Below are 22,684 nucleotides of genomic sequence, written 5' to 3'. Positions count from 1 at the left end.
TACTTTATATAGATCTCTTTGTAGTGATTCACAATCTTCTTCTGTTTTCACTCTTTTTAGTAGTTTTGCATCATCTGCAAAGAAGCTCATATAGCTTTCAATTCCTTCATCCATATCATTAATATATATAGCAAACATTATTGGGGCCAGTACTGTTCCCTGCGGAACACCGCTTATTACTTTATCCCATTTTGAGTGTTGGTCTCTTATCACTACTCTCATTATTCTTTCTTGCAAAAAGTCTTCCATCCAATTTAGCAGTTTGCCCTGTATTCCTCCTTCAGTTTCTAATTTCTTAAGCAACTTCTTATGTGGTACTTTGTCAAAAGCTTTCTTTAGGTCTAGAAATGCACAGTCCGCCCATCCATCTCTTTCTTGTATTATATCTATTAGCCTTGAATAGAAACATATTAAATTGGTGACGCATGATCGTCCTTGTCTGAATCCAAATTGCCTTGGATTTAACACTTTGTTTTTTTTTTCTAAATATTTTACCCATCTACTTTTGATAATTCTTTCACAAATTTTTGCTATTGTACTTGTTAGAGAGACTGGTCTATAGTTGGTAGGTTCTTCTTTATTTCCTCCTTTATATATAGGTACTATATTTGCTTTTTTCCAATCTTCTGGAACTTTTCCTTCTTTCAAGGAACTGTTTAGTATGCTATGTATTTTGTCTGCCAGTTCATTCCTGCATTCTTTCAGAATCCAGTTTGCTATTTCATCTGGTCCATGCGATTTTCTGACATCAAGATTACTCAAGTGTGTCAATATCTCATTCTTTGTTACTTCTATTTCTTCCATAGGGGGGACTTTCTTTTTCCATTCAATCTCTTCAGGTTGTATGTTCTCCCTTGTAAACACTGATTTAAAATGTTTGTTCATAATTTCCGCCATTTCCATTTCCTCAGTGTATTCAACTCCCCCTTGTCTTAATTTCTCCAAGTCTTTTTTGTTTTTCAGTTTATTGTTTACAAATCTGTAGAATAGTTTTGGTTGATCTTTGCATTTTTCTATGACATCTTTTTCATATTTTCTCTTTTCCTCTCTGCATGCTTGTACATATTCATTTCTATAACCGGTATATATTTTCCATTTTTCAGGTCTTCTGTCTTTTTACCATCTGGTCCAGGCTTTGTCTCTTTTGTCTTTTAACTCCCTACAACTTTTGTTGTACCAGCATTTTACATATTCTTTTTCTTGTTTTTGTCTTGGGACATACTTTTACACTCCTTTTTGTAAATTTTTGTCAAAATATTCAATTTTTCTTCAACTGTTGTTTCTTCTTTGTATATTTCTTCCCAGTTTTCTTGTTGAAAGAATTCTCTTATTTTATCAAAGTTTGTTTTTTCATACATCATTCTTCCTTTTCTATATTGCTCATTTCTTTTCATATATATTTTCTTCATTAAGTTCCAGTTCAATCAATATGTGGTCACTTTTACTTATTGGTGTTTTATATTCAATCTTGTCCACTATTCTAGGTTCAGATGTAATTATTAAGTCTAGTCTCGATGGTTCTTCTTCATTTCTATACCTAGTTTTCTCCTGTATCCATTGTGTCATTGTATGGTCAGTAATCATCTCAAGTAGAGCGTTTCCCCATGAGCCGTCTCCACCCTTTACTGTCATTTCTTCCCAGCAGACTTCTTTGCAATTAAAGTCGCCCATCATAACTATTCTTCCTCCATCTTCCATTATTTTATTTAATGTTATCTCTGTGTCCTCTAACATACTTTTATGTTCACTCTCCTCCCATGAGGCTGTTTTCGGAGGCACATAATTTATCACAAACTTTCTGCTCTTCTTATCTCTGTCTTCCACTTCTATCATAATCATCTCTACTGTATTCTTTCCATATATGACACCCCTCACGTTTATATCCTTCTTAGTCAGGAACATAACTCCACCCCCCTTCCTTTTTCTCTCTGTTTTTAATCCAATAATTATATGCATTATGTCCTACACTGTTGGGTGGTAGTGGGCCTTTTAATTTTGTTTCTACAATTCCCATTATGCCCGGTTCTTTTTCTTTCAAATAATCATTCAGCTCATTCAATCCTGTTATTAATCCATCTATATTTGTGTAAGACACTCTTAGTTTTCTGTCACTTCCATTGTGTTCTCTGTTTCCCTTTTGTTTTTCTCTTGTATGTCGAACCGCCTTAGTTTCATATTCACTACTCTCCAATAGAATCTCTCTTTTTCTGACTCCGTTCTGCTCTCGTTTTTTTTCTTAGCTTCAAGTCTTTTCTGCTTTTCTTCCTCTCTTTCCTCTTTATTCATTTCCCTTTTTATCCATACTTTTTATATTGTTCACTTGTTGCTAGTTTCCCTGTTTTGGATAAGATATTCTCTGCCGTCGTTTGTGACCTGAATTTAATCTTAATTGGTCTGGTCTTATCTGTACTATACTTTCCGAGCCTGAATTTTTCCTCAATTTCCTTTATAATTTCTGGTTCATCTTCCTGAACTAATTTTAGTAAACTGCTTACTTTTTCATTTTCCTCATTGGTTCTTGAGGTTCTATCTGGGTTATGTTTCTCTTCCATTCCTAATATAATTATACATTTCTTTTTATCAGCCAAGTCTCTTACTATATTCTCCTTCTGTCTCATCACTTTAATAACTGAGTCTTCAGTTTGTTCTCTCATTTGCTGTTTAATTATGTCAGTAAATGCAACTTTACTGTTTTCTTGAATTGTCTTCCATCCCTCTCTGTTTTCTTTATTATTCATCTTTAACTCTTCATTCTCCTTTTTTACTTCTTTTAACTGTCTTTTTAGGTCTTCTATTTCCTTAGTTAAGTTTTTGTTCGCCTTCTCTAGTTCTTCCAATTTTTCAACCCTCTTTACAATGTTGCTAACATGACCGAACCTACGCTCCCAGTCCGCGATCATCTTATCGAACTTCTCTTCTAGTCTTGTCAGGGGGGGGGGGGGGTTGTGTCCCCCCACCCTCTTTAAATCCCTGGAAAATATTCTCATCACTTTCTACTGTATTGCTCTTATCTATTCTTCTAATCTTTACATTTTTATTAGACATTTCGTCGTCGCTCAGCTGGTCGGGGGGCCGTTTTTTGGTGTTTACATTTCGTTTGTCTGCCTGGGCCAAGTCTTCTCCTTCCTCATTTCCTTCCATTTCCCTCAGCAATCCCTCCCCTTCTCTTCTTTCCCACTACCCCACGAGCAATTCCCCCCCCTGTAAATACAATAGGCACTTCTTTTTGCTTTGGGATCCACGAAACTTCACTTTTCTTCAGAACGTTCTCTAAGCCGTCCGTTAGAATAAACACCTTGTGAGATCGAAACCTTTATTGGTACTACGTTTCGCTTGTTACAGCTTTTTCAAGTGCAGACATGACACACACTCTGAGCACATATAAGCCAACAGGGAAGGAACTGGGAGAGGTTATCAGGGAGGGGTGGGTGGTAGGTGTAGGGGGAGGGGGGAGGAGGGGGAAGGGTGGGACTTGGTGGAGACAAAGGAGGACATTTCGGACAGTTCCAGCCAGCAGCGTCACCGCCACCCTCACCCGGACACTTGGGCGTTGCAACATTCAGGTAGTGGGCCAGTCCAGCAGAACTATCAAAGAGCTCTCAAGAAGGAGTGACAGCCAGGACGAGATGTGGGGAAAAAACGCTGGTGTCTACCGCATACCCTGTGCTGGATGTGATAAAGTATACATCGGCGAGACCTCCCGTGACCTGAAGACCCGGATCCGGGAGCATCTTTACGATTCCCGGAACAACATCACCACCAACGCCTGTGTTATCCACCGGAACACCAACGACCACCTGATGGATTGGGATAACACAGAACTTCTGTTTAGTGAACCAGACAGGGTGAGGAGAAAATGCCTCGAAGCGGCCGCCATTCAAAGCTTCAGAACCATTGAGCAGAACAGAGGCATGTTTAACATCGCCCCTCCTATCATCCATCTGTTACCCGCATTAAATAAATGTATGAAATGTCCCCCTTAGTCCACTTCAACAAACTGTCCGAAATGTCCTCCTTTGTCTCCACCAAGTCCCACCCTTCCCCCTCCTCCCCCCTCCCCCTACACCTACCACCCACCCCTCCCTGATAACCTCTCCCAGTTCCTTCCCTGTTGGCTTATATGTGCTCAGAGTGTGTGTCATGTCTGCACTTGAAAAAGCTGTAACAAGCGAAACGTAGTACCAATAAAGGTTTCGATCTCACAAGGTGTTTATTCTCACAGTTTTGTCGGCTTTTGCCATTGTGATTAAAGCCGTCCGTTCGTTGAAGTGTGTGTGCATGCTCCTGAGCAAGTTGTGAATACATAGCTGCCTGTGTAAAATGCAGATGTGTGCATGCAAGCACGCCCGTAATTAGAACGTGATAAAGTTTATTAATTCACGCACGTACAAGAAAAACGTTATTACGAAACAAAAATTTCGCTGCGCTTGCGACTTAGTTGCATGCTGGTCCATCGCCTGTGCCGTGTGCTCGAACTGCCAAAGCAATAGGAAGTTACCGATGAACGTTGAGGTTCGAACATGGTAGAAAATAATAAAAAAAATAAAAATAAAATGGAGGGGGTATATGTACGAGTATATGTGCGCGCGCGCGTTTATGTGTATTTGTGTGTGTGTGTGTGTGTGCGGGTGTCCACGGTTGTTTTTCATGGCCTAAAGATGGTGACAAACTCATGACATCACCATTCGCGCTCTCATGCTCGGACACGTCTCTGCCCAAGGTGAACCCTAAGAGCGAGGGGGCCGGGGAGTGTGAGTTACCACTTCGATATGAATAAATTCCACAATCGTTGCTCTGGGTAAATTCATTTTACTTTGATTAGTATTGCGATGCCACTGTCTCGGCCATACTTTAGAAGTTACGGAGGTCGACCGTGAACTTCGCCTATATGTATTGCATGGGTCACCAGACTTTACTGAGTCATCTGCTGAACGAAGTTGTTTATAAAGGAGGGAGGGTTCCGAGAGAGCGAGAGAAAGACAAGTCCGTTGCATCAGCTGATGCAGCAGCAATGCATTGCAAAGAACGAGGGGGGATGCAGATTGGTAGTTGATATCAAGTAGATAACAAATAATATGAACAGATAAACAGAGATAGAATAATTATTAAGTAAATGAATAAATGATAAAGAAGAAAACATCCCAGGTCTGGCAGGAGTCTCCGTTGGTCGAGGCTACGCTCCCCCCTCTCTCCATCACCATCACTACCACCTTCCTTCACTTTCAGTAAAAATAAGGAAATAAGTAAATAAGATAAAATAAAGTAAAAAAATAAATAAATAAATAAATAAAATAAAATAAATAAATAAATGAATAAAATAAAATAAAATAAAATAAAATAAAATAAAATAAAATAAAATAAAAAGAAGTAAATCAGAATTGCGTTGAAAAAATATCGATGAAGGACAAAGGATTTCATTGTGCCGGCAAACGATTTCCCTCAGGAGAGGGAAATTTGCCATGCCTGAGGCAATAGTTGACCAGTGCCCGCCACGAGACACTTTTTATTGTTTTGGGCGACTTAAACGCGTTTACTGGCACTGACACAACTGGTTATGAAGTATGTATTAGCCTCCATGGTTCTAGAACCAGAAACAATAAGTTATCTTCTGAATTTCGCAAAATCAAGAAAGCTGAGAGCTGCTGCAATGCTGGAGGAGTGGCCAAGGAGATCGATCATATACTTGTTAGTACTCGTTGGAAGATCCTACAGAGCATCAGGTTTGATCAGTGCTGAATTCTTTGGGATTAATCATAAACCTGAGGTCGCAACGCTTAAATTGCGAATCAAATACAGGAAAATCCCAAGATCTAACACAACCGTGTTTCATTTCGAGAAGCTCAGGGATGATGCGCGTGCCCAAGAGTATGCATTAGCCTCTAATCAGTTTAAAGTATTTGGCATTCTTTAGGACCCTGAAGAACTGTGGGGTACCTTTAAACATAAAGCTCTGAAAACTGTCAAGAAGTGCGTTGGAGATGGTACAAGGTCAATGATCGGTGTGGCGTCGTGTAAAGGTATGGTTAGACTCGTATTAGGCAATTGATGGGTAGATTCCAACGACTCCAATGGATTTCGTCCAAGGCTGGAGGATTTGATTTGGAATCCAAGCCTAGGGACGCCAAACCCAATAGCGTTGTAGTCCATACCTTGGAAGAGATCCGAGGGAGAAAAGATAGAGATACATTAACATACTCTGATTGCACAATACAGTCATCTCAAACTATGACAGAAGAAACAATGTAGATTTAGTATACCTGGACTTTACGAAGGCTTTTGATACCGTCCCGCACGAAAGACTACTTGCTAAATTAGCTTCACACGGAATTAGTGGTAGCCTATTAAGCTGGACTAGTAATTGGTTAAACGATCGTAAACAGAGAGTTGTTCTAAATGGCAAAACTTCTAGATGGAAAAATGTTACGAGTGGAGTTCTTTAGTGTTCTGTTCTTGGTCCATTTCTATTCATAGTATTTATAGATTATAGACCACGGACTGAAACCTATTGTCTCCACATTTGCTGATGATACAAAAATGTGCGGAAAAAGGGAAATGATCACTTAAGCCAATTAGGTATTCAAGAAGACTTGGATATACTACAGCAATGATCTGAAAAGTGGTTAATGAAATTAAACGCAAGTAAATGTAAGGTCATACACAAATAAGAATAACAACAAGTACAATTTGTAGTGTTCTGTAGCCAACACGTAAAGTACCCCCTTAAAAGATTTGTAACCGTCAAGTATCATTCTTCCGGACCAGGTCAAGACTCTGGTCACCCCTTAGCATGGCTCTTGTGTTTGATAATTTGTATATTGATATATGTATATTTTTACTCCAACAATTTCATTTCTCTTGTAAATAGAATAAAAATTGTTTCTCTATATCCCATAACAAGGATGTACATGAATTATATAAAAATCATAAACTATCATATACCAAAAACAAAGAATTAAGCATCTCAACACCATTGCTGTACATTGTATCATCGGTATTTAGAGTTTCCAGGCTTAATGACCCCCTTATGTGTCAATAGCCTTAAGATGAGTTAACAGAGAGCAAGTGGGTCTGCCCCACACCTGTCATATCTCTAAATTCCTTCCATTTCATTCTTTCCTTAGACTAACCATCCAAATCCCCTCTCTCCTCATCTTACCTATCCTGCCCTTTTATAAATAGTTAACAGATCAATTAATAAATTAACTATAAATGTCTTAGCTAATTTTCTGAAAGATAGCTGTACATCAAGGAAAATCTTTAACCTTAGCACTGAGCACGGATGTGTTCATCCCAAGTGTTTAAGAGTAAATATACTGCGGTGAACTAAATGTTCTGACAGGTGCATTCCGACGAGAACACCACCAGCCGTCGTCACTGAGCACAGAAGTGCTCATTCCAAATGCGGCAAAGGGAATCATACCACGGCAACATCAATAATGTGTTCTGACTCCCATTTTAAAACCTTCCTATACTTTCACAGAGAAGTAATACAGGCGGCACCGGAGCAGAGCCTGCATTGGCAACCAATTGTGGAGTCTACAGGTTACAAGTTACTTGGAAATTCATTAACAAGAGTGGGTAGTGAAGAAGATCTCGGCGTAATTATCAGTAACGATCTCAAATCATCCAAGTAGTGCATTTCCGCCTCAGAGAAAACAAATAAGATTGCGCAATATTTTGATTTTAAAAGTCCATCTGTCATTAATAAGCTATATAAATCGTTAGTTCGTCCACATTTGGAATATGCTGTATCCGTATGGTCACTGAATCTCATTGAAGGCATTAACAGATTGGAAAAAGTACAACGGTGAGCCACAAAACTTATTTCAAATATCAGAAATAAATCATACGAAAATCGACTAAAACATATGAATCTACGGCTCAGCCGACTCGGTCCGGGTGGAATGCCGGGCTCTGATTGGCCCGGGGGATACTTCCTCTGAACTCGGGCAGCGTAAGGAAGCTTCAGTCACTCTACGGTTCAGTTGACCCAGCCCGGGTAGAATGCTGGGTTCTGATTGGCTGCAGGGTTCCTCCCGTGACCTTGGGTAAAGGGAGGAGGCTCTGTTTCGCCTTCTGATGTCTGGCGATACTGGCTGGAGTTCATGGCGGCTTGGCGGATGGTCTTGCTTACGTTGAAGGGAGAGCTGTTCCTGGGGGCGAGCTGAAGGAAGAATGAAATCAGAAGAAAGTTGTACATTAATGTTAGGGCGACGGGAAATTATAGCTACGGCTTCTGCGATTTGCATACGTCTATGGTTGGACTCTCTCTGGAGAATGGAAGTAGAGTCAATTAATGTCTGAAGGAGTGGCTTTTTGTCATGGTGATCAATGTAATGTTGAAAGATGGATCCTTGGTTACGGTGGTATTGGAGGCGTCTTCTTAAAGTGGTGGAGGTTCTACCAATGTAAGTGTTGGAGCCGTCACAGCGGCCCTCCTGACAGGAAAACTCATAAATAACATTAGTAGAGGCCTCGATGGGGGTTTTAGGGGCAGTGTTATTCCTCATAACCAAGGATCTAGTGAGGTTAGGTTTGCAGTAAATTCTTACAGCGATGGTAGTGTTTGTATCAGTGGGGGTGACTCCTCTTTTTACGATACTTTTAATGGCATCACATTCTTCTTTATAATGATCGTGGTAATTGTTTCAGTGGTAGATGATGATCTTGTGGTCTGGGGAGTCTGTAATAGAATTTATCGGCATTCTCCAGCGCTTTTCCTTTTCCGTTCATCATGGATGATTTCGTTCATAAATTGAATGAAGTTGATAGGAAATCCTTCCTTAAACTCAAGAAAATACAACTTAAGATAATTAAATCTATTAGTTAGCGCGGTTGATTTTAACCAAAATTGTCTCTGTGAGAACCTGTGCCGCCCCCCCCCAAAAAAAAAATGTATATATATATATATATATATATACTCATATATTATATATGAGTTTGTGTGTGTGCGTGCGTATGTATATATATATATATATATATATATATATACATATATATATATGTATATATATATAACTTATTTAGTAATAAGATATACATTAGTCAATAGTAAAAAATTATCTTGAAATAGAAAATATATTTATGGAATGTATATTGTTGCAATAATCAAACAGTCGTTTGACTACCTCTTTAATTACTAGATTCTTTTTACTCAAGAAAACTCTTCTCACCATTTGCTGGGTATCTACACTTTTCGCCGTATTCGGTTGGAATACTGAAGTTATCCATGTTGTAATAGAAAAGATATGATCACAAGAGTTCCTCAATCTGGATAGAGGGTAGGGCAGGGTGTGACTCATTTTACGTGATTGGTGGGAACAACTCTAAACGATAAGGCTGGACTTGCGTCAAGCCACTTATTGTAGAATGGACGAATGCGAAAGTTAGACTTTAAGCTTTTAACTGATTAGTGTAATCCTGCCTTAAGACAAATGAAAATATAGAGTTGGGTCGTGCTGCCAGAATGACTGGAGACCTGGACCAATAGATGACTCAGAAATGACGGACTAGAGCTCTCATGAGGATGGGTAAGGAGAGATATGTCAGAGAAATTGCTGAGGATGTCAAGAGACATTTTAATGTAAATGACTTCAGGCCTGCTTATCGAACCCTGAAAAAAAAAACTCGGCTTCAAATATATGACCAAGAGGAGCACATTCCGAATATCTGATGGCTAGCTAGTGTTAGGTGTGGGAGGGTGTAATCGAGAATTTCAGAGTGAAACTGTCATGGTTCACATTGCTAACTCCAAAATATGTGCATTTTACAAGGATATTCTTGCAAATTACAAAAAAGACTAATATTCTCAAAGCACGCTCAAATCCATTTGTAGTCTAATTTCGTAACCCTACTAATTTTAGTCGCGAAAACAAGTTCCTTATGTGGGATGGGAAACCCTGACCTATTTCTTCCCACGACATCCCTCAAGTGAATGGATGTCATCGCAAGAGGAACCGTTAATGAATGATTCAGCTTAACGTCGCGAACTGCCCCCATCAGGAGGCTAGGACGGCGCCCCTTGTATAGGACATTGTAACGTGGAATTTAATTAACTTGGTCCAACTCGCTGGCGGCAGGGTTCGCATTGCCCTCACCTCGAGCTTCGCCGCAAGCAGCGACCCTGTAAACGACCATTTATATAATTGGTCGTTTACAGCGTCGCTGCTTAAATAATAGATAATAATGACAAATATAAATCGTGTGTAATAAGTAACAATAATCAAATATGTATAATAAATGACAAATAATAAATAATGTGAATAAATCATATATGAATGATAATGATTATTCAATAATAATCAATGATAACTATAATGATTCAGTGATAATAAATGCCTAAAAGGATAAGAAATGAACAACAGATTACATATAGCAAATGAAATAAACAAAATTGATAAGTAGGTTAATGAATATGTCGATATTGAACACCAAGTTCGGCCGCTAAAAAGTTTTCCTCCTAGTGACATCACAACTCCACTCTGCCCTTCGCGCGTCTTCTCCCTTTCTCCTCCCTTACTCCTCACCGACGCAGAATTCAGAGCTCCAGCATGGAGCAATAAGCACAAATAATTCGGAGAAAGTTTTTTTCCCCCTGACAGCAGTGTCGGAACAATTATCTTGAATAATTGACGTAATGTATCATCGTGGTGTGTCTGATGTTTATCTTCAAAAAACACCAGGGTAGTTCGGTAATGTAACAGGTAACTAGCGGCCAGCGATTGGTGGGGTGTGCTGTCTTCCCCGTATCCTTCCTTGCTAAACCTTGTCATCCTCGTCGTCGACATCTCTCATCGCTGAACACCTGAAGCACCGAGCGAAAACTTGTACTGGAGTGGAGGAGAGCTGCATAACCTCTAACCCACTATCTTCGTATCTCGAGCCTATGATCCAGGGGCAAAAAAATACACAGAAAGTTGATAAGTCATCGCTCATTAAGACATACTGTACATACGTATATACATAAACATATATATTTTTTCGAGGGGTAGAGTTGGTAGACTCTATACTGGAGAGCACTACAGAGCGATGTATTAGTGATTTTTTTTTTGGGGGGGGGGAGCGGGGGGCTACGTCAGCTGCACACGTGCAATAGGCAATCATCCAACAGATCAGACTGTGCTGCAGTTTCCTCGGGCAGCCGGCCGGCCGGCTAACTGTTTCAGACTTACCCCTGGATTGCATCACGTCAATTATTCAAGATAATTGTTTCGACACTTGCTGTCATGAGGAAGAAAACTTTCTCCGAATTATTTGTGCTTATTGCTCCATGCTGAAGCTCTCTGAATTCTGAGTCGGTGAGGAGGAGAGGAGGAGAAAGGGAGAAAACACGCGGAGTTGTGACGTCACAAGGAGGAAAACTTTTAGCGGGCGAACTTGTTTTTATGTGGTGCTGTACAAAATCGACATATTCATAAACCTACTTATCTGTTTTGTTTATTTCATTTGCTATATATCATCTGTTGTTCGTTTCTTATCCATTTTGGCATTTGTTAATTAATTATTATTGAATCATTATTTATCTATCATTGATTATTATTGAATAATCATTATTATTCATATATGATTTATTTCACATTATTTGATATTTGTCATTTATTATACATATTTGATTATTGTTACTTATTACACACGAGTTATATTTGTCATTATTATCTATTCTATATAATTGGTCGTTTACAGCGTCGCTGATTGCGGCGAAGCTCGAGGTGATGGCAATGCGAACCCTCCCGCCAGTGAGTTGGACCAAGTTAATTAAATTCCACGTTACAATGTCCTATACAAGGGGCGCCGTCCTAGCCTCCTGATGGGGGCAGTTCGCGACGTTAAGCTGAATCATTCATTAACGGTTCCTCTTGCGATGGCGTCCTTTCACGTGAGGGAAGTCGTGGGGGGAAATGGGTCAGGGTTTCCCATCCCACTCGAAGAATCGTTTTCGCGACTAAAATGAGTAGAGTTACGAAATTAGACTGTTAATGGATTTGAACGTCCTTTGAGAATACTAGTCTTTTTGCAATTTGCAAGAATAGCCTTGTAAAATGAACAGATTTTGGAGTAAGCAATGTGAACCATGACAGTTTCACTCTGAAATTCTCGATTCATCTTATTCATAATAAAGGTTACAAAGGCGGAGTATGCCGACAGGAGACCTTTTGGTCCATAACTAGGTCGGATGCGAAACAAATATGTAATAGTGATAAGTAAAAGAATTAAGTTATAATGATATGAATAGTAATAAATAAAATAAATAAATGCATAGGTATAGTTAGATAATAAAAAACAGGTAAATGGTGAATAATAGTAAATTGACAGATAAATAATAATAAATGAAAATCAAGCAAATAATAAACAGATGAATAATAACAAACAAATAAACAAATAATATAAGATAAATGACAGTCGTTACAGCATCTTTTTTTAGATGTTTATCTAATCGAATCTTAAAGTTTCGAACTGAACTACATTGCACTGCCTCTGCGGGAAGTTTATTCCATTCAATAACTACACGGTAGGCGAAGTTGTTTCTACCCACTCCCATATTAAATCTATTTCCGGATAGTTTGGGGTCATTATTTCTTGTCGGATTCTCATTCAGTGTAAAATTTTTGTCACTTTTGATGTTGTCAATCCCCTTTAGAATCTTAAAGGCCTGTATCAAGTCACCTCTGAGTCTACGCTTTTTTAGGGAAAACAGATTCATATGTTTTAGTCGATTTTCGTATGATTCATTTCTGATATTTGAAATCAGTTTTGTGGCTCGCCGTTGTACTTTTTCCAATCAGTCAATGTCTTTAATGAGATTCAGTGACCATACGGAAACAGCATATCCCAAATGTGGACGGACTAAAGATTTATATAGCTTGCTAATGAGAGATGGACTTTTAAGTTCAAACGATCGCGCAATCAATCTTAGAATCTTACTTGCTTTCTCAGTGGCTTAAATACACTGCTTAGATGATTTGAGATCGTTACTGATAATTACGCCGAGATCCTTTTCACTATCCACATTTGTTAACGAATTTCCAAATAACTTGTAATCGTACCTACTGTTATTTTTACCTATGTGCATAACCTTGCATTTACTTGTGTTGAAATTTATTAGCCGCTTTTCAGACCATTGCTGTAATTCATCTAAATCTTCTTGAATATCTAATTGATTTAAGTGACCATTTGGCATTCCGCACAATTTGGTATCATGAGCAAATTTGGAGACAATAAATTTTATTCCGTGATCTATATCATTTATATATACTAAGAAAATAATGATAAAACTTAAAAATAGGATTGTTCAGATCATCCAGTATATCTGATGCTGAATTTACTTTGCATTCTAAGGATTCTGCCTGGAAGAAAAGTGTTAGAGCGGTAACGTCACGGCAATGGAGACAACTGATTGGTTGAAGGCGCCTGCGAGTGAGGCGAACTTGCACGAAGGTCTAAGTCCCCGCATAACGGGGTTGGGCGGAGCCCGTTGCTCGTGATAATAACTATAATGCAAAAATATGTACATGAAACAACACCTGTGTCTGTACCTGCTGTGGTCTGTCAGGCAGCGCCAGGCGACAGGTGTCTGGCTGTCAAATGTACAATATAGGAATAGTGTGGGCTAGGGTGTGAGAAAATGCAATAATGCAACTTATTATATTCAGTGATTAACCTTCATACCAAGCAGTTTATAAAAAAAAAAATTGATACTTTTTAGTTTTTCTATGAATACGTTTTTACGTTTTTGATAAAATTTTGGATAATTTTCCATATTTTCGCCAGGGAACAATGGGTCCATTTTGTCAGCAGAATCTGTCCTCGGCCATGGCCAGCGCGGGGCATCGGGATCCCCAAGAAAGCACAGAGGCGAGTACAAGAGGTTTCTTTTAGAAATTATGTGATAAAGTCCAAGGATATTATATCTCTTCTCCCGCCCCCTCTCTCTATCTCTCTCTTTCCTTCTCTTTCTCCCTCCCTCCCTCTCTCTCTTTAAAAATCTCTGATCGCACACGGGGCATCCAGTCTTTTTTGTGTGTTCAGTGACACGTTCCCTTTTTTTCTTTAAGGTCCTCCTCCTTCTCCATAAAGATAGAAGAGCCGAAAGATTATAGTCCATCACAACCAGTTCTTTATCCCTGCTCCTTCTAACTCTTCTTCTCTTCTTCCTCTTTCTCCTCCTCTTCTTCCTGTCTCTCCTCCTTCTCCTTCGCCTCCTTCTTCTTCTCTTCCCCTTCTCTTCTTTCTTTTTATTTTCATTCTCCTTCTCGTCCTCCTCCTTCCTCTCTTCTTTCTGTTCTTCCTTTATCCTCTCATCTACGTCCTTCCTGTGCTTCTCCTTCTTTTTCGTTTCGCCCTCCTTTCCTCCTCCTTCTTTTCCTTCTTTTTCTCTTCTTCCTCTTCTTCTTTTGTCATCCTCCTCTTCCTCCTCCTCCTTTTTTCTTCCCCTACTTCGTGTTCCCCCTCTTCGTCCTTTTCCTCTTCTCTCCTATTTATTTTCCTCCTACTCATTCTCTCCTTCCTTTTCCTTCCCATTCTCCTCCTCGTCTTCCTTGTCCCTCTCCTCCTCCTCCTCTTTCTTCTTTTCCTTCCCATTGTCCTCCTTGCCCCTCTCTTCCTCCTCCATCTTCTTCTTTTCTTCCTTTTTCTTTTCCTCCTCGTGCCCCTTGTCCTTCTCCTCTTCTGTTCCCCATTCCTCAACCTTGTAGGTGGTCCGTAACAGTTGATACATGAACGTAGGGGACGGTGTATCTGTAGCAAGGTCACGCCTCCAAGAAATAATTTTCTGTAGAAATACGAGCACCATATTTAATTTCTGTATTAATAATTGTCACCCCGTTGGAACTTATATTATGGAAATATAACTTGATTAACACTTTTATGTTCCAAATATCAATATGTAAGTATTTATATATGTTAGTAGTAATATTCTGTATGGTTAGAATTGTAATACGTACTCAAAATTATTCACGGTGCTTCTAAACGTGCGTTATGTCCTTGTTTAAAGAATTATGTTTTGTTGAGAAGACATCGGCTTAAATCAGCTATACTCGCAAAAACCGAGCAAGTGGGTCTGCCCCACACCTATCATAGCTCTAACTTCCTTCCATTTCGTTCTTTCTTTCCACTAAACCCCCAATGCCCCCTCCCTCCATCTCCCCCATCTCATCTATCTTGCCCTCTAACTCGTATTATTTTTACCAATATACAAGTCTCGAGAAAATTAGAGGTTTCTTAATACCATCCATTCTCTCACTGACGAATAGGTACATCAATTGTAGTAATATACCACAACATATCCACGGTATGCCACCGCAATGACTATACCCGGAGGAAGCTGACGATTTGATACCAAGGACGCCCCAGGTCCGAGGTGGGCAGCAGCTAAGGGTCATTATTCAGAGAAGATGGAGGGCCACGTTGTTCCTTCGAGAATTTTCTCAAGGCCTCGCTTTGTCTGCATGGAAGCAAGGGTGACGGCGTGGCAATTCCACGACTCGGTGTTCGTCAGTTTACGAGATTACGACACATGAATGGGGCTCGCCATGGCTCAGTGGTAGTGTAACATACGGGTGTATGTTACTGAACTAGGTGACGTAGGGAGAGATTGACACTTGGTTTGTCTTGTGCGCTTTATTCTGGTAGATACTTGTGCGTCGGCCTAAGGACTGACGTGGCGTGGTCCCCCCGTGGGGGACCGACCGCGAAGGCCTAGTGACGCTCTATAGTACAGAGGTCAGAATGAATGAATTGTCCGGATATATCTGAATCTGACTGACTGACTGCCCTGCCCGCTCCGGGCTGGCGGTATATATACCCAGGCCCAATCTGACGCCTTGACCAGACCAGACCTAATTAGGGTGACCCATCCTAGCCTTCGAGCGTTGAGTCAAGTTAGACTACCATACAACTCATCATGCATCAATTTCCACCAACAAACATATTTGTGGGGTACATGTACATCAAAGTAGCGCGCGTGCCTGGTAACCGGGTGGGGATTTCGGGCATGTATTCGAATCCTGGCCACGGCGCAAAGGATAGGAAAGGCATCCACCTAATGTAATGGCCACCAATCGCTGATCACCTAGGCCCTGGGGTGACCTCAGCTTCTATCGGGCATCACTGTAATGGCATATACCTTGGATACACCGTCCCCTGGGTTCTTGTGTTAACAATTCCAGACCACCGGGAAGGCTGAGTTCCGGGCGGTACCAGACCCGTAAACCACAAAAAATAAAGACTTTCGAGGTCCCCGGGAGTCAGTTTGGCCGGCTGAACATGTATCCTCCCAGGGAACGACCCGCCTTCCTGCCTGCCTGCCTGCCTGCCTGAGTGGTTGGCGGACATTTAATCAACAAAAATCAGACTCGGTACTCTCTCGTCCGCATATTGACACAATTTCATTTTCTAATCCTCCGGGCGCGTCTTTCTCTTTCGTTTCACATCAGACAAGAAGTGTTTATTTTTTCAACCCTCAGCCTCACCAGCTCCGAGAAGTGGCTGGCTTGGAATGACAACCTTTGCCGGGGGGTCTTTATGCCACCACTGGCGTCACGTGTTGACTCTTTAGAGGGATTCGAACCGCTCTCCAGCTAGACCGTTGACTGGCAGGCGGCGCCTTCCGCATGACCCCAATCAACTTTGAAGTTCTTTCTCCGTACATGTGGAACCGGTTGTGAAAAATGATGCAATCTAACTATAACCACTTTTATGACATTTCAAGCGATGGATTTGTGATCTTGCCCAAAGGATAAAAGTTGCAGGGTCGTGTGTCCCCCCCACCGTCCGTCCAGAGCTCATCCTGTAAACTTTAGTTCCATCAAGAGCCAGAATGAGGGGAAATGCGTTACCTAGTACGTACGGAAGTCATTGAGATGGTGCTGTCAGTGGCGTAGCTAAGGGGGGGCGGTAGGGGCGGTCCGCCCCGGGCGGACTTTTTGAGGGGCGGCATATTTGGTCCTTGTATGGTGAAATAAAGATCTTAATGAATAATCATTAGTATTAAATCATTCCTTTTAAAGGATATATTAATATCAGCTGTCAATCAAACACACGCGCACACGTATATATATATATATATATATATCCTTTAAGAATTTAATGTGCATTTGTAATATTGAATTATTGAATTCCTTGTGAGAAGGGGCGGCAAAAGCACTAGCTACGCCACTGGGTGCTGTAAAGCTCATTTCACATATATCGACTTTTCGCCGTGAGCCGTCCACGGCAACATGTCGTGCTCTCAGATAATCATGGGTGCCTGGGGACGCTTTCACACGTATAGTCGTGATATGAGAGAGAGAGCCACGGTTATTTGAGAGCACGACGTCGTCTCGTGGGCGGCACATGGCGAAAAGTCGGTACGTGTGAAACGAGCCTCTTTCAGGGCGGTAAAAGAACCACCAGTTACGGAAGGAGCGGATGATTGGAGAGCTTATCCTAGTTCTGATATCAGACGATTTTATTCATCTGAGGCAGGTTTGGGCCCTTGCTCTTTCCAATAACCAATTTATGCCCGAGATTCACTTTAAATAACTTTCATTATTCTAGGAAACGATAGACGGATTTATTCAGCTGTAGGATGTGTTTGGATGTTTGTACACTACTTTCAGTTTTTTTTTTTTTTTGCGTCAGTGAGGAAGCTACATACAAAGCTATAAAAAGGGTGTTTCCACTTGGAAATCTTAATGTCTCATTTATTACTGAGACCTGAAATTATGAAAGTACCTGGAAATTGAAGCATGGGCATACCCTGTGCCTCTTGCGTAACATTGACTAACATTGTCTTTCATCCGGCGGCTGCTTGAAGCATTTCCTGACCGTGACATCAAGCCTCGCAACAGGAGTTGCCAAATTTTTTATTCATTCATTTATTGCCTCAAGATTAATCACCCGAGTAAGTAGATTGCCTATATTGTTTATGTACGCCCACTAGAAAGTATTGTTTTTTCTTTGTGGTTATGTAAGAGTAACACAGCAAAATTTCGGATTTGGCGGGAAAACTGAAAATTGGCAACGCGCAACGGTGCGCCAAGGTGAGGATTATTTGCGTCTCGTTCAAGGTCTTTATACCTTGGTTTTGTATTTCTATTTTCCATTTATCTATTTATTTATTTATTCATATATTTTTTTGTGTAAGACCTCGTCAGATTTTATTTTATTTTTATTTATTTTTTTGTTTACAGTCTGGGGAGTGCTGTTAATTTTTACTTCGAGAACAAATTCTATTTACTGCTTAGTGCGATTTCATTCAGATAACTCGGAGCAAGAAGAGCTCACGATGGAGTAAGATACGCTGTGTTGTCCCTGCTTTGTTTTACTCTTTTTACTCTTAAAGACTCCCACTTAATAATTTTATTTATTTATCAATATATTCATTGATTAACTATTCCTTTATTTATTTACTTGTGTGTTCATTTATTCATTAATTTGTTTATGTCTTTATTAATTTGTTTATGTATTTCTTAATATGTTTATGGATTTATTAATTTGTCTACTTATTTATCTATTTATCTTTTAATTAATTTTTTTAGGGCTTGCTTCTGTAATGGACAACCACGACCTTTCTGATACTTTCTTTAGATGTCTTTCTAAAATATTATGCATCAGCTTGACGCGGGCTCAATAAATGAAGTTACTGAAATCTTACCAGTAAACAGTTGTGCATGGGTCCCTTGGCTCGAAATTATACTTGTTATCGCACCCACAATATGATGTTTGCGTTGTTCTTAATGATACGAATATGATTTGTCTGAAGAGAGCTCATCCCTGAAATACCCAATGAGAATTTAATTTTGTTTTATTTTACACACACACACACACACACACACACACACACACACACACACACACACACACACACACACACACACACACACACACACACACACACACCATAGATCGGTCATACGAGCTCTGAGCTCTCTTCCGGGAGGGAAATAGCTGTCGATCACGAGTCCAACACGTGATACAAAGACCAAGGTGAATACACACACACACACACACACACACACACACACACACACACACACACACACACACACACACACACACACACACACACACACATACAGAATATATGTGTGCATAAGAAATCACATAGACTCGTGCTTCTAAGTATGCGGAAAACCACTAAGGAAAATAATAAACTGTAGACCGAGCGCTTTCGTCTATTCAGACATCTTCAGGGTACACTAACAAAAGAAACATGGATATATATATAGCGTATGTAAGTTGTGCTAGGTAATGTTTGTCCGAGGATCTCTACGATAGTTATATAATGTTGTAACGGGATCGTAACTATCTCTATTTGCTATCTTGTGGCATCAATATATATATATGTATATATATATATATATATATATATATATATATACATATATAGTTATGATTCATCACGTACATTTATAACCTTTCACAATAATTCATAAGATACAAGGGGGAAATGAAAAATTCAATGCTTTCTATTATATTATACCATTCCACTCTCAAAGATTTAAATAAGTAGATTTGTAATGGCACTGGAACAATTCTTAAAACAATGTATGTATTTCCTATTGTGAATTCGATAGTTCAAAACTAATTCAAAGGGGGTACTCCGGCCTTATCAAAACAATACCGATATGTCCGTCTCCTTCGACTCTCCAGCCCAAGATCTAAGGATATAAGGTCTAACCACTTCCGACCGAATTTCGAGGGAGTTGGCGCAGCGGGCCCGTGAACGTCACCTGGCTGTTCAAAGTGGGGTTGGCGGGTCCTATAGCTGTCAGTTGAAGCTGGTCCGTCGTTCGAGAATGTCGTTGTCTTCGCTCGCACCGCTCCACGCAATTAGTTATATTCTGACAAATATTATATGAAATATATATATATAAATATATATAAAATATTATAGTTCCTGTCTATATATATGAATATATAATATATATGATATATAATATATAAAATATTATAGTTCCTGTCTTCCTTGGCGTTTCACAGTTTTCTTCAGTGTTTCACAAAGAGAAAACGGACCCAGCCTAATGACGTCAGAAGCTGCGCACAATAATTTAAACGGTCTGACCTGTATATTTAGACCTTGCTTCAAACCACGCCTCCCTTTTACTTATCAAACCTAAGAAGTAATTTTGGTTTGATAAATCGGGAAGTTTGAGAAATTACTTAAAGTTAAAGTTAACCCGTGGCTTCGAGCTTTTTTCGAACACGTAAGAGTCCCGCCTATTACGGACACTATCGTGGGGTCTGAACAGCAGATCACCCGGAGGCCGGAGCTCTGGTTCCAGTCAGACGACTCTTAAAACCAGTCGCCAAGGGACTTATTTACGTCTTCACATAAGAAGCCTTCAAGTTCAACCATTATTTCAGACCAATAGTCTGAGAACGCTACCAAATAAGTTCTCAAACTAGCTTTTATTTATTAAACCGTAATTACCATAGTATAGTTGTGACAAACTGTCAACAAGCACATTTTGTCTTTTCCACTCACACTCTCCATTACTGACACTGTCCATCTCACCGAGTTTTTCATTTTATCTTTCGTTTCTTCTATTTCTTTGTCCGTCTCTTCCTTGGATGATACTTCGCCTTCCCCCTCTGACCTTTTATCCACTTCGAACGTACGGCCGTTTCCCTCTTCGTCCTTCTTGGTATTTCTTGCCTCTGCCACTCCTTGGTCTCTGCAGCTTCACTCTTGGGATCATTTGAACTTTATTCTGCCTTTGCGTCTGTGATAGGGTTCTGCTTACTCTCCATAGACATTTTTCTTTCTGGGGAACAGCTGCTCCATGTTGAGACATTACCTAAGGCTTTTCTCTCACCAGGACTGCACCTTCCACCAGTTCAACATGATTAGATGGTTCGGTTGTTGGTCTCTGTGCATCACCAACAATTTCCACAACCTCGTGTAGGGGGTCAGAAACATCCGACAGTGGACTTCCAGGGTCAGGCTCCAAGTATTCCAATTGTGAAAAAAAAAAAAAAAAAAAAAAAAAAAAAAAAAAAAAAAAATTGTTAGAACAGGAACAATTGTTTGGGATGTAATTGACCTCAATGAAATGTCCTCAGGGTACCTAGTGTTGGTACACATGATAGTGAACATATATTCATGATCCCTTTGTCTTGGGCACCCACACAATCAAGGATGATACGAGTAAAAGGTTCCTGCACCACAAGTATGGGTTGCAAGGAAGAAGGAGGGATATCTCGATTTGGTTTACCTACGATCTAGCGGGTTTTACAAATTTTATGATAGTTGCTCACAACTTTATGGACACTTGGCCAAAAGAAATGACGCATTACCTTACCTAGAGTCTTCTGTATCCCAAGGTGTCCCCCAACGTAGTCGTAGGCAAGACTCACCACTCCTCTTCGGTATAACCCTGGGACGATTACCTGGTGATATTCGCACCAACTTTCATTAGCAGGAATTTCTGGAGGCCTAAATTTTCTCATTAATATATCATTTTTCAGATAGTAAATACTTTCTTTACCTATCTCATTTTCAGGTATAGCTCTTAAGTATAATGGTTTGAGAAATTCATCAAGTTTTTGTGCAGACTTCAAATCACTCCGTGACATAGGCAGTTCACTTAAATCTACACAGTCAAACCGAGAGTAATTATTACTGCTTCCCCCTTCACTGGGAAGACCGTCATTATCAACACTTGGTGAAGCACCAATATTATTTTCTACATCATACAAGACACCAAGTCCAATATCAGAACTCTCTTCCGGTGTGATTCACTAGCCACGGACAACCTTGCTTGGTTACGAGTGACAGCACACATAGGAAATATATAATCATTTTCACCCTCCACATAGTCAACCACATCAGTATCTAATGGGGTCATACTAGTACTAGGGTCAGGTACTTCCAAATTCCCAGCAATTTCGTTTCCCGGGAGAAAGTCTACCCCTTTAACAGGCAGTGTCTCGCCAACTGCAACCAATACCGGTCGAGACAGTAAACCAGATTCGAAGTATAGTTTGGCTAGGGGGACAGGTACCACTTCTTTTCCACCTACAACATTTAACAGTACGTGCTCACCAGTCAGAGCCTGCTCCACACCAGGGACAGCACTCCTTAACACCATGCTGCATGTAGCCGCTGTGTCCCGTAACACCTTCACAGGGACCCCAGGACTATCCTGTACAACTGACATTTTGCCTGGGAATATATAAGGTTTACACAGATCATAGTTAGTTACTCTGTTTCCACCTGGGATAACCTCATCACTTGCTGTAATAGCCATACTTGGAGCCATTTTAGCCTCTGGACATTCAGACTTAAAATTACCAACGGTATCACAAAGATAACATGTAATTTTAGACCTGTCAACAGTACCATTACCCTTAGATGCACCACCATTAGACCTGTCTGGTGACTTACCACCACCCTGCCAAGGAGTGGTTGGGTTCTTACGAGTTGTGGCTGGAGAGTATGATTGTTTACTACTTCTATGGGTTAAAGCATAGTTTTCTGCCAAAATGGCAGCACGTTCCAATTCAGTTACTTCCTTCTCAAATAAATGGGTACGGACGTCGGCTGGAATACCCTTCATGAATTGTTCCAGTGCAATCAGTTCACTTAGTTGTTCTATTGTTATTTTACTGGCTGACAACCACCTATCACGGATTTTATGAACAGTGTGACTGTACTCAATGAATGACTGGTTCCCTTTATAACAGCTCCTGAACTTTTGCCGGT

Source organism: Oratosquilla oratoria, chromosome 18, assembly GCF_046742065.1.
Source record: "Oratosquilla oratoria isolate Oo_2021 chromosome 18, ASM4674206v1, whole genome shotgun sequence".
Lineage (NCBI taxonomy): Eukaryota > Metazoa > Arthropoda > Malacostraca > Stomatopoda > Squillidae > Oratosquilla > Oratosquilla oratoria.
This window is presented reverse-complemented; position numbering follows the sequence as displayed.